The sequence below is a fragment of the Mycteria americana genome, chromosome 1 (genome assembly GCF_035582795.1).
Source record: "Mycteria americana isolate JAX WOST 10 ecotype Jacksonville Zoo and Gardens chromosome 1, USCA_MyAme_1.0, whole genome shotgun sequence".
In the NCBI taxonomy this organism is placed as follows: domain Eukaryota; kingdom Metazoa; phylum Chordata; class Aves; order Ciconiiformes; family Ciconiidae; genus Mycteria; species Mycteria americana.
The window spans coordinates 125,459,996-125,472,463 of record NC_134365.1 but is presented as its reverse complement, the minus strand read 5'-3'; the positions used below and the strand labels follow the sequence as shown (position 1 = coordinate 125,472,463).

The 12,468-nt window shown below is 45.7% G+C and overlaps 1 long non-coding RNA gene across 1 annotated transcript; it reads right to left on the bottom strand.

Annotated features, from left to right (window-relative positions):
• Positions 1-8,042: 8,042 nt before the first annotated feature.
• On the bottom strand, positions 8,043-12,247 carry LOC142404872 (uncharacterized). Its single transcript, XR_012773980.1, has 3 exons — positions 10,928-12,247; positions 10,324-10,445; positions 8,043-8,536 (listed from the first exon to the last, which is right to left on the bottom strand). It is a non-coding gene; the product is annotated as an uncharacterized LOC142404872 (long non-coding RNA).
• Between the last annotated feature and the right edge of the window lie 221 nt (positions 12,248-12,468).

Here is a 12,468-nt window from a genome sequence, read left to right as displayed (position 1 = left end):
TGTGAGTGGGAGGCATAGGGGATGGCTGAGGAGGGATGGAGCAATACTGGAGAGGGAGAGGTTGGGAATTGAATGAAACAGCAAAAGAGTTGCACAGAGTAAAAAGCAAAGCAAAACAAAACAAAACTTTCCCTTGCCATTACTGCAGATTGCTCCATTTGTTCCTACCCTGTCAGACTAAAACACTCCCTGTAACAGCCTCCAGCTCCTCGCCTACCTTCCAGTTTCTATCCTACAGCAATGTTTCCCAAACTGCAAGGTGCACCCCCTCCCAAGCAGGAAGGGGGAGCAGAGCCCACAGAGAGAACGAGAGGTGCAAGAAGCGTGTGGGTGCTTGACTGGCTTCTGCAACCTCATTCAGGCTCCCTGTCCCTGAAATCAAGTCCCTCACAGGAAAAATTCCCAACCATTCCTTTTTATTCCTTAGCTAAAACTGAATGCATAACAGACCATATATGTGGTTTTAATATAGGCAGTTAGAGACCCTTATGGGCAGCCCAGTCACTACACCTACTAACAGCCTGTGCTGTGTTGAGGACCACCTGATGCCAAGCTGTGAGTGCCTTTGAGCCACACAGCCGTGGTGTTGCGGCTCCTCGGGCACGGATCTGTCAGCAGAGCACTGTCCCTTCCCACCCGCGGTCCCCGACAGCTCCGCTGCCGGACACCCTCTCCTGAAGGTGATGTTGGCTCTCCCGGCCATCCCCAAAGTTGGGGTTTTTCGCATGTTTAAATCTCAATCCCCTCTCCAGCCCATGTTACAAGATTAGTCATTAGATTGTAACCTCTTTCCTTCATTTTTGTACCTTCCTGTTACAAACGTCTTACATGGTTCATTGTGATGGGAGTGTGGGATTGCTAAATTTCTGCTATCCTCCTCTGCCTGAGGAAACTGGAAACTGTTAAACACATCAAAGATATCAGACCCAGTTACTGTCAGGAGCAAGATCTGTGTCCTTTTTCGCTAGCACGCATTGCTTACAGACGCGGAGTGAAGTATGTTTTACATTTCTCCCAGTTGTCTCCCATATTTGTAGAGTGTCAGATCTGATAGACCTTTTAGTCGCTCTGTTTTTCCACCTCTTATTTTCCTCTTCTTTCAATTCTGTGTAATCCTGGTACTGCGAGACATTCAGTGGGTTTTGTGGGACCGCAGCACTTCAGAAACATCCTCTCCGTTCAGTGCCTGCTTCCAGCTGCCTCTACTCGAAAGAAAATGGGCCTCCTCAGTCCCTCCACACATTGTCCGCCTCCAGCACTAAAGCCACGTGAAGGGGTGGCACGTCTTACCGTGGATGCTGCTCGCTCTTGCCCCCGCTGCTGCAGTGCTCTGGGAGCAACAGCAACCTGCAGACCAGCAGCTTGCGGCAGGCGGCCGCTGCTGTTTTGCAGTGCGTTCCAGGGGAAGTCGTGCTGCTTCACACAACCAAAATCTGCCTGGAGGAGGAAGAAACCCACAACTTTGCAAAAGTACTATTGGGAACAAACCCAGAATGGGAAATCAACTAGCTCTGTTCCATTGCTGATTTTTTTTTTTTTTTAAGTATATATAAATTTTCCACAGAACCGTGTGTGATCTCCCACCTGCTAATTACAGATTTCTTACGTGGGTGGGATGCAGATTTCAGTTATATCAGCGTTAATCTGGAGCAACTGTATTGATGAGCTTACAGAGAAGGTTGATTTGGGGTTTTTTTTTGCCATGCATCTTAAATGACATCTTAAATGGACGATTTCTTGGTGGATTTAGGACTTTTTCAATAATTTTAAGAGAATACTGCCTTTTTCTCTCCTCTTCCACTCAAATTTTATTGGCTTCACTAGTGGTTTGTAATACTTTGTCTGTCAATTAATTCCATAAAAGGTGATTTTGTAATTCTTTTTTTGCCAGAAGTGAGACAGAGGCGAAGTTTTGGTCTAGAACGGCACTTGTAGCTGATCCTGTGTCCACTCACATTCAAAATCCATGACAAGCTTTCCATGACCTCCATGGTCATGGAAAGCTTGGATGTAGATCAGGCCTCTAGGTCCACCTATAACAAGGCTTACTTAGGCAAGGTGGCCTAACACACTGCCCCTGACAAGGAACACACAAGTAGGACTTCACAGCACAGGCTCCCTCACCTGCTCACCATTAGCACCAGTCACCACCGGCCGGGCACCTCCCCGTTACATTCAGGTATCTGAGACATCCTCCTTCCACCCGCCTTGCTTTTGGCCCACTTCTGCATGTCTCTTAGTACAGGCAAAAGCAGCTTCAGAGATCTGGAAGAACGGTGGTGGATGTGTGGAAGCTGGGTATCAGTTTGCCTTTCCCAGACACTGGCAACTTGGGCAGAGATCATAGTGGATCAAAAGAGAAGAACTTTTCTCTCCTGTCACCATCCTAAATAGGCAGCAAGAAACACGCACACTGCTTTCTCACCTCTGGCGTTGTTTAGTTTCTTAAAGTTTCTAATAGTTACTGGTTTCCTCTGCCAGTAGTGGTGGATGGGAAGCTATGGACCCAGTGATGAACTGCAGGAGCATTTCATTGATGTTCTGGGAGAATAACTGCTTTTCCTAAGTTATGGTCCCATTTTTCATCTTTTTTTTTTTTCTTCTATTTTTTCTTTCTGGTATGCAATAAAGAACAGCCAAGAAGAAGGAAAAGCCAAAACTGAAGGCATATGGTATTTTCTTGCAGTCCTGAGTGTATCTTAGACAATTTGTGTGACTGTAGGAAGCCCCATGGGCCACAGGTTCCCTGTTTTTAAAATGTGCATTGTAATACTTAACCAGGTCAAAACACTGTGAGGAGCTTGGGTGGAAAGTGCTTTAAGGCATGCGCAATGGACAGCTGTTATATTTGCCTCAGGAAGAGGCCATACGTTGTCCTCTATGCCTCCGCACTGTGCAGCTCTGGCCTTGGAAAAAAATTGCGAGTGAAATCTTGTTTCTGATTTTGATTGACCCGGGATTACTCCTGGTATTTTGAGTGACCTTATGTGAAGTTCCAGTTTGAGTGACTCTATAAGCAAGGGATACTCCAAGACTGAGACTTCAGAAGCATCAGTAACACAAAAATAAAGTGGAATAAAATAAATATAAAATAAAATGCCAGTGGAAATCCCTCTCTTCTCACCGCCTGCAGAGATGTTGTTGCTGCTGCTGCCACATATGCATAAGAAGTGAGGGCTGAGGATGCTCAGCGCTGGGGCACAGTGTGGGTGGGCTGCCTAAAGCTGGAGGAGCAGAAGTGATTGGGGCTGGCTGGGGCAAGGGGGGTGAGCAGGCACTGCTCTGGGTGACCTGCCCAGCCTCCCGTGGGGAGGGGAGGGGGAGGAAGCCTAAACTCCCATCCCACGACCCTGGGTATTTGTGCTGGCTAGACAATACGGCTTTCTTATAGGTGCTCCAACAAAATATATGGAAAGTCTATTTCACTTATCAGCTGCAGAACTACAAATTCAAATTTCTGGGCTGAATTGTGGGCAGTACTGCTAAACTCAGGGATCCCAGTATCCAGAGATAAACTCAGAATCACAAAAAAATAAATTAGTCCTATTGATTCCTGATTTTTTAAATTATAACTAGGCCATATTTATTTGGTTTTCTTTGTGTGACAGCTAAATACTCAACAATTTCAAAAGGGAGGTGTGGGGAAAGATATTCTCCCATCTCCAGGGCCGGGGCTGTGAGACCTCCCCAGCAGTTGTAAGGCTCGTGTTAAACCTGAGAGGTGGCAGGAATGGCTCTTTGATGTGACATCCAGATGGAGGGGAAAGCGGTTGCCAGGGTGACACTGAAAATAGAGCTTGGCCTACTCTGTTCCTGTTGCAGGAGAGGTCCTTGGGGATAGCTTCAGTGGGAGAGGAAAGGTGCATACAGTGGGAATTAATGTGCTGCTGTTGCAAACGCGTGCATTGGTGGCGTTGTGCATGGGAGAACCCAAACACGTAGGAGAATGCTTTTTGGGCTTTGATCCTAAATGCAGAAGCCTGAATTTTGGATTTGGAAAGTAAATGAAAGAGAAGTTTTTTTCCTCTCCTCTCACCCAGCACCCACTTGCATCCCGTGCACCTATGTGGTCTGTGAGCAACTGAAAAGTTTGGGTTCAAATGTAAAAATGTGTTTCAAACTTCATATCTGCAGAAATATTTAGTTAATCATGTGCAATCTTAAGCAATTTAGTTAGTTGAAATATATCCCATAAAGATTTTCTTTGGAGTCTTCTCTTGGGCAGCCATATAACCAAGCCTTTTTACACTCTGAATTAAATTAAAATGAAGGCTTTCACCTTGTTATTTTCTTTCCTTTTTTTTTTTTTAGTGATAAATCTTGAGGTATATTTTCCTTTTAAAAGTTATTTCTCTGCTCCTTGGCTTTTAACTCAGCATTTGTTGAAATTCCTTAGAAAAGGGGCTGCCCTGCCTCCGAGGTGATTTACACGGAGAAGAATGTTAAAGAATTACAGATGACTGTTGGTAACATACCTGCGTAACATTAAAATCAGGTTAATTGCTTACATTTCACTGGAAGTTATGGATTGCTGCAGAGCTTAGTACTTCAGCAGATACTGGTACAGCAGGGGGGTTTTATTGATAGTTAAATAGCAGTAGAAGTTGTCTGTGTTCAGAAGGGACCTCTTTGAGGGAGGACAGAACATTTCTCAAAGCTTCATATTTTCCCAAAGGGATTTTTCTAGCAGAACATGCCTGCTGTTCAAAGGAAATATTCCCTGTATGAGCAAATGAATGAAAAAGTTAGCTTTACAATAGACACCCTATTAAACTTTAAGGGGGCTGAAGTGAAGGAGCCCAGCTCCATGTGTTTTTGGAAAGCTAATAAAAAACAGAAAATTATCTGTGGTGCTTTGCAAGGCAGCATGTGTACAGGAGGCTGTTGCAAAACCTGCAGAAGGAAGCAGGACAGAGGCATTGAAAGAACATAACTAGGGAGTGATACAGCAAAAATCCAAGGTAGTGAATCTTTGCAGATTTAATTGACAAATTTAAATGCCAATTTGTAATACTGTCTCTCTCTCTCTCCCACTCATTTTCTTTTCAAGTTTCAAGTGAGATTTCAAGTGGCGAAGAGTGACTCTGCCCCCTCCCATTAGCAAGCCAGGGGATGTGAGTACTATGTACATGCGTGGAGAGAACGTTGCCCACTATCGACAGCTCTTTGTGCAAGTGCTGAAACAGTGCGGGGGGAGCTCAGACACGGGTGGCAGCCCCCCAGCTCACAGCCCATGGCTGGTGCAGCCGTTCAGTCTCTGGCCCTGGGTGAGGCAGACAGAGGGTGGGGGAGAGAATGTATTTCTTGGGTCCCTTTTCCATTTGTCCCGCAAAAGCAGCCATCTCCAGCCTTGTGGTGGGTGCTCGGTGAAAGCAAAGGGAGCGTCCTTTCAGCTGGAGCTTGGGGGTGCTATTTTGGTGCATCCTCTTAGCCCTTATGTCTGCTCACACGTGTGTGTGTGGAAAAGGGTGGCTCTCTTGGCCTGATCTGTCAGCACCGTAGATATTCCTGTAATAAGGACTCATACTAATTACACATGTTGACTGGTTTATTGTACCGTAATTGCTGCTCTTGCAGGACATCCACCCACCTGACCACGAGCAGAGGCTCCAGGCTTTTCTCAAAACATCTGAGTTTATAGGAAGTTTTAGAATCTGATTTTTACAATATTTGTTAGTGCAGACTAACAGAGAGAGCATTTCAGATTTCCCTTCCGTGCCCCAAATTCAGCCAGATTTTTTTAGGAACTGCAGAAAACAGTAAGGGAACCCATGAATACAAAATTGAACATTGCAATCAGAAAGAGGGGCCAGCTCTCCTAATGAGGCTTTATTTAACCAGTGACAAGGCGCTGAGAAAACTAGAGGAAATAGGTCAGCTAAAAAACCTGGTACTACAAATGCCTGCTGTAATTTCTCCCCACTAAAATGGATGTCCTTCCAAAAGGGCTGGTTCAGGAACCGTCCCCTAAAGTCCTGCAGCTTATTTGCAAGCCATGGATGAAAAGACTGGAGCACTGGGACTGAAGACAAGGTTATGTGACAGATCCACAGTAAGATGGGTTACACAACAGTTTAACGAGAAAACACCTGAGCTGGCTCAGCAATTAGTAGGGTCAGTACCCTACCTGTTTCAGTACTGACAAGCTAGTTAACCCTTCCTTAATGCCACAATTTCACGATTCCCTTAAACCAGGAATTAGCCAGGGCTCCTGTCAGAAGTGATGCTTTCCAGTCCCAGCTGTGAGTTTTTTGCCTAATGCCATCTCCTTCCTTAAGCACAAGTGTTTGTGCCATGAACTGGAGCAGGACACTGGGCAGATTTAAAATGAAGTGCCTGTATGAGTTAGTTTTGACTTTGTCACTTCTCCGAGTCACTTTGGTGCAAAGGTTTGTGCCAGCTCAAGCAAAAGGAGAGTGTGGGGGGAGGAAGAGGTGCTGGGGGATGGTGGGACTGCTTCACAAGTGGCAGTGCTGGTCTATGTAGTCTGAAAGCATCTGTGAAACTGTGACCTGAGGAAGGGCTTCCTACCTTTGTCCCAACACTGTACAAGGACAGTGATGTACAGACATGGCTGTACGCCTTCCAAGACCTGATCCTGGCATCTTCGTGCGGAGGTGTGTTAAATCTCTCTCAGAGAAAGACCTGTGGACAAGGTTGCTTCAGGCCCTGTTACTGCCTCAAAATTATTAGTTACTCTTGTATCTGGTCTCAGGCAAAGCTGAGTTATAAGCTTACACCCATGACTCTCTTTATACGAATGCATAAAGTAGGGTTGTCAATGTACATGTTCTTATACAACATACAGGTTGCATTAAAGGAAGATTTTGCTCCGAGTTCAGATACTGCTTTCCAAGTACAGAGAGCATCTGCATCATCACAGAGTATAGCCAAGGATGAGATAGCACACCAATTATTTAATATTTGAGCCAATAAAAACTGCATCAGACCATCCCCAAGAAATATTTGTGTTGTTAAAATGGAGAGGACAAAGAATGGTCTGGTAAAAGGAAGACCTAAACGTTCCCTGATTAAAGATAAAGGAAATCTTCTGGACAAAAGAAAAATCTGTATAGATCTCCAAAGAGGGATCTCAACGGCATAGGGAAAATAAAGTTCCCAAGACCTAGACTTCCTGTAGTGCAGACAGGATGAAAGCCTGACAATTGCATAGGAGGTCTTCAGCTAGAAAGACCAGGAAAGAAAAGCCTCTAAAACTGAGGCCAGACATAAAATTGTATGTGTGCATTTCCAGTGGCTTTGCATGGTGGGTCTCTCTGAGCTTTGATACTTTCCGTTCTCACTTTACAAATATTTCATCGGCATTGCATTGCTCCAACACGTCCAAAGATAGTGAGGTTTGCCTCCCTTTACGCAGAATGATCTTCCTCTCAGAGGAAGAAGTGTCTTCTTGTGACCACTCTCTGCCAGAAAACTTGTCCGGCATATAGCAAAAGAAGTGGGCAGGATCTTGGGATCCACAGGTCCTGAAGAAGCCAGTGAGATTGAATGGAGCAGCCTGGCTTGGTGCATAACTGAGGATCTTGTTTGTGGTCTCCATTGTGCCCAGTAGTCATATCCTGAACAGTTGTGTGCCTGGGCCTGTGGAAGAGGCACCGGCTGAGCCACTGAACCACAGCACGAGAGATGCCCTTACTGTAAGGTATCACCTAAAGAAGAAGCTTAGCAACTGGGGAGCTGTGAAAAGACAAACTAACAATCTCTTTTGAAAAGTGAACCTGGCCCAAGTCACTCCACACTATGGATGGCCAGGCTCAAGGACCTTCTATTGATTTATTTCAGTTAATTCTCTCCAATACACCATAGACTAAAGTGTGCAGCAGCAGCAACAGATGCTTAGATACCATGGTGATGGGTGCTATAGAAAATCTTGCATAGCTATGGAAACCACAGTTGCATTTATCCATCAGAACTGAATATCTGGCAGCCCATGTCTATCCTTCATGTTCTGGAAGATCATGAAAAAAATACTTGTACACGGCATTCTATTTCACAGCTTTCTTTTTACTTGGCAACGCACACTTATCTCTATTTGATAATAATAATGGTACATGTATTTTTAGACTAACATTATGTGATGGTAATTCTACTGTTATCCAATGTAATACAAGCTGAGAAAAAAAGCCTTTAAGAGAAGAATTGAGGAAATCAAATCAGATTTAACTTGGTGGCAGATAGACAGGATTTATCTCAGAGTTTAAACAAACACTTTTTTCATTAAAAAATAAAGAAAACAGCAGAAAGTACATGTCTGGATTATTCAGTCTTCAGTTTTCATGTTCAAAGAGTCTTCCTAATTGTCTGATTTTGCTATGCAGAGTGTAAGAACAGAAGATGTACTGTATCTGTCACGTCTTTGTAACCTAGAGGAATGAGAACAAGGCTAAGAGCAAGGCATTTCAGAGCCCCCCTCATGGGTCTGACAATGGCTGTATCATCAGGGACAAGTGACATTCCTTCTCTGTTCTCCTTTCTCATCTCTAAAATTAAGGCCATAACGCAAAGCTGTAGATATCTGCATTAGAAGAAAAAAAAAAAAGTCGAATGGAGGTGTTAAAGTTACTTTTCAGTAGCAGTAATTGGCTACATTCAAAGGTACAGGTAAAAGTGAAATAAGCTGCGTTAGCATCATAGTGCCTTTTGCTTTTACCTGTCCTATTTTTACAAGGGCAAGCAGCTCAGCCTGCATTCCCAGGCAGCTGCCATGGCTGAGCTGGCAGCAGCATATTGCTGACTTGGTCATTCATGCTGGACAAATGTGCTCCATAAGCACTCAGTCCACAAGCCAGACAAGAGCTTGACAGACCATGGGTAAAATCCTGGCCCTCAGTGAAATCTGTGGCAAACTTTCTGTAGATATAGGCATATTCTTTACTGCCCTGCAGTCTTTCTCTTTCTGGGTTAGCACGGGGTCACCAGGAAATACTTCTTCCCTTCTCGTTCCTGCACTATCAGCTCTCAAGCTTGCCTGGGAAGCAGAGGCATACAAAGTGGAGACCTTGGCTACTGCAGAGAAACTCACAGAGGTATTGGCTCTTTGTATGGGTGGTCCAGACACACAGTGGGAAGGATTTCTACGTGAAATGCCTTTGTTAGCTAATTATCTGGAAATTATCTGTAGATTAACTCTGATTTTTAGTAAAGATATTTTTTTGAAAAAGGTCTGGAATATATAAGAAGAATTGCAAAGGTTTATAAAGCCATGGGTGACAGACAAATGAAAGCAAATTACACTTAGTTTTCTTTCAAGGAGATCAAAGTCATAGGGCCTTCTTGGCAAAAGATGCTAACCTTTATTTACACCACGTTCCTTTGGTGCCTCCTACAGTTTTTTTCCAAATTCAAATCTTCTCTCCCTCTCCTCAAAGGCTGTTGATCTCTAACCTTATTTAAGAGGCAGTTTCAACACCCCTTTCCACAGCTTATTGACAGCCCTTTTCTCTCCCAAACTGGCACTGCCTCTTCAGTTAACTGGGTGCCCTCTGACGGCCTGGGCTGGACAATTAGCAAATCACTGATGTAGCAAGGAGGAAAGCTTCTTTCCCCATCTCATCTACTTCTGATGAATCGGCAAATCTCAGTGTGAAGCTGTTCAGTATTTAAACTTCATTACCTATCAACATGAAAATGGACAGCAGCTCCTGCTACAGACATACAAGAGAGTTTTATAGATACAGCTTGTTACTGGCCCCAGGCTGAGACCAAATACAGCAATAAGGGGTTTGAGGCCAATGGATCTAGTTTCAAGGGGTGCTGTGACAATGTGAATGGCAGAAAAGGAGCCAGAATTTGAATTAATTGTATTTTTCTCTAGAGGTGATTGTAGGCCAGATCAGTTCCTGAGGGTAAGGAGTAATATATTCCTTTTGATAAACCCCATCAGAGGTTACCGCTTCCAAATGCAGGCCCTAATAAAGATTTAACTCAGAATCTACTATGGCTTTTGGCAGATGTAGAAAAAAAAATTAAAATAAAATTGTACAGCTACCTATTCATCTTTGTCGGGGAAAATCCTCAGTTATAGGCTCGAGCAGTGGAGATCATGTGTCTTTCACAGCTTGAAATCCTGGCAAAAAGGAACTTGAGGAATTTCAGCTATTCCACATGACACCGGGCTTGCCTTCCTACTTCCTTCTGAGTAATCTGCCCCCCAAAAGGACAATTTGAAGCAGCATAGCATTTGTACAGAGGTGACTTTTTGCATCCAAGAGCTGCTCCCTATTTACAGGACAATGCCAGCTTTGCCAGCCATTGCTCCAGTCAAGCAGGACAGCGCGCAGCCTGCAGCAGAAAAAGCATTACCTCGCATTATTGTTTTCCGTGGGAAAACAGCCTCACCAGGATACGCGCTACTTTCCTTCTCTCCACAGATATATCTGCCTCCACAAAAGTGGCCATTCTGGTCCAAATCCAAGAGGTTTGGCCTGCAATGTAAACAGAAAATGTCTCACAGCTTGAAGCATTTCACTTGGCTGCTCCCCCCCGCCACCACCACCAGAGACTTGACGGGGATTGAGTGCAGCCAGAGGTGAGGGAGGTCCCTGGCATGGTGCCAGTGGCCATTTTCTCCCGAAAAGTTCAGAAATTCACCTGCCTTGATTTGCTGGTAGGAAGTAGCAGAAGAGGAAAGAATCGGCAGGGAGAGGTGGGGAAAAGCAAGCCAGACACGGGACCGATGAGCGGGGGACAGGGAAGAGTCGGGGAAGAAATCTGTCAGAAACCAGGGAGGAACGACGCACAGCATCACCCTCTGCCTGCGTGACAGGCCTCCCCCCAGAAAGGGGCTGGTGACAACCCTCTCTGGAATTATTTCCCCCTGCAAATATATCTTCAAGCAATTTAAAACAGAACCATTTTCAGCCAGGTTCCCCTTACGCCAGAAACGTCCGTTCAGGAAACTACCCACCGCCTGATCCCCTCTGCCCGGCAGGGCTCGGCGCTCGCCATGGGCCGGAGCCAACTTTTTTTGAAGGCTCGCGTCTGTCTCCACGCTACGTTGCCAGGTGCTGTCTCAAAGCCACTGAACCAGACAAATCCGCACTTGTTCCTCGCTCCTCGACATTTCCTCCACGGGGCCAGTGGAGGCAGAGGCGAAAGGGATTGGCCGTGGCAGCGGCGGCAGCTCCCGGCGGACGCACCGTGGAGCCCCTTTTGGAGCGGGGGTGCACGAACACTCCTGCTCCTCTTGGTCCTGTCACCGGCGAACTGTTCCCGGAGACAAAGAAGCATCTCAAGTATTTGGCAAACTTGAGCTGAATCTGCAAAAGATGTTATTTCTAACCCTTCAAGAGCGGTGTGCGGACATTGGATATAACTAACGCTCCCCACACTGCCCCGGGGCTGCGCTCAGGCAATGGCGCCGTGGACAGCCATTACCTTGCCGTGGTAACCTCACACCCGCGCTTCTTCACTTCAGTCACTCCGGCCTGGCCTCCTCTTTGGGGATTTCAGCGGCCCGCCATGGGGGGATGCCTCGGGACAGCCTGCACCTGCGGGGTGACGCCTGGCAAGCAGGGACATTGCTGCTGCCGTAGGATGAGCTGACTTGTGAAGTACCTTACCTTTCCCGTCAGTTGCTGAGTGCTCATGCTGTCCTCTCTCTTACTGGTTTTCAAAATAGAGAAGTGGAATACTTTGGCTGAAAAACAGCCTTTCCCCTTTTTCCTGAAGGTATTCTTCATCTTCATGGAAAGATTTTCTATTGCCAGTCCCACCTCCGGGGTGAATGGATACACTTATTTTGCCAAGGTGCAAACTAGAGAACCAAGAGCTGTTGGGGTTTTATTGTGCTCTTTACCCAGTACTGAACAATTTTTCTTAGATGTGGCTGCTGCCAGGCCTGAGCTGCTCCCTGTATGTAGGAAGGTGCCTGGGTAAATATAATGCAGCATAAAAGTGAGCTCTTGAGAAAGAAAGAGATACTTGACCCCCCTGCAGGACTAGTTCAAGGATCCCGATGCTGGAAAAACTGTGTCCTCCATCCCTTCCCTCCCCTTCCCCCCTCCAAAGACCCAGAAGCATTTTTCAGCCTTCTGGTTTTCAAATGGAAGACACAGTCCAAAAACACGTGTCCAGGTGTAACATGAGTGAAGCTTCATATGGAGATGCTTTCAGTGCACATTTAAGGCTGATGAACATCTTCACTTTCGGTGTCTAGGCTCCCTCCGTAGCCAGTGGAGGCTCCTCTGGAGGGTGAAGGGAAACGCGACCCAGCCTGGGTGCTCTGGGGCTCAGACGCTTTCCCCAGACCACCAAGGACATGCGGGACTGGACGTGGAATTATTCTGTGATTCTCATCAGCACAGGACAGAAAGCTTTTTTCCCCTCTTTCTTCCCACCAGTTCCTCTGTTATATATAAGCCAAATGAATTCCTGTATGACCCAGTAGTTTGAAATAATTTTGAAAACACCATTCTCACTACTTTTAATGATGCTCCTTCAGTCACA